Source organism: Stegodyphus dumicola, chromosome 8 (genome assembly GCF_044657685.1).
Source record: "Stegodyphus dumicola isolate Sdum_Otavi_A_Nest chromosome 8, ASM4465768v1".
Lineage (NCBI taxonomy): Eukaryota > Metazoa > Arthropoda > Arachnida > Araneae > Eresidae > Stegodyphus > Stegodyphus dumicola.
Window position 1 is genome coordinate 51,646,145 of NC_140775.1, and position 905 is coordinate 51,647,049.

Genomic DNA, 905 nt, shown 5'->3' on the forward strand with positions numbered 1-905 from the left:
ACACGCAGGCTTTCTGCAGATTTATGGTTAAAGACAAACGTACTGTCCGAAAAATCAACAAGATAGTTGATAAACTCATGAACTTCGGCACAGACTTATGTCTAATCTAAAGCAAACGTACTAAGATATGATATGCAAATGCAAGGTGGAGTGTGCAACGCCATTTACCATGTGCCATGTATCATGTAAATTAAAAACCATTAATGTAATAAGTAGTTGCGAAGTAAATGTAATGTTAAGGTAAGGTGTTATTTCGTCTTGTCAATCTGATGTGTAGAATATAATGTAATGTGTAAACCATGTATAGCAATATATAATGTAATGTGTAGTGTAGTATGTACTGATAAAGGAAGTATGCACTATCTTGTTAATTTGATATGTAGTACATTATCAAATACATAAGCCAAGTATCGTAATATGTTAAGTAATCGTTATAGTGTCATATGTATCATAATATATAATGTAACATGTAATGCAATCATAATAGTGTCATATGTATCATAATAAATAATGTAATATGTAATGTAATCGTAATAGTGTCATATGTATCATAATATATAATGTAATTGTAATAGTGTCATATATATCATAATATATAATGTAATATGAAATGTAATCGTAATAATGTCATATGTATCATAATATATAATGTAATCGTAATAGTGCCATATGTATCATAATATATAATGTAATATGTAATGTAATCGTAATAGAGTCATATGTATCATAATATATAATGTAATATGTACTATGTAATGTAGTATGTACTGATTAATAAGCACCATGACCCACAATGCAAAGCCCAACTGAAACAATGTGAATGCAAACTATATCATAGTATTATGCATAACGATGTAGGCAGTGTATCGAGTAACGGGTACAATTGACATGGTACAGATCACAAT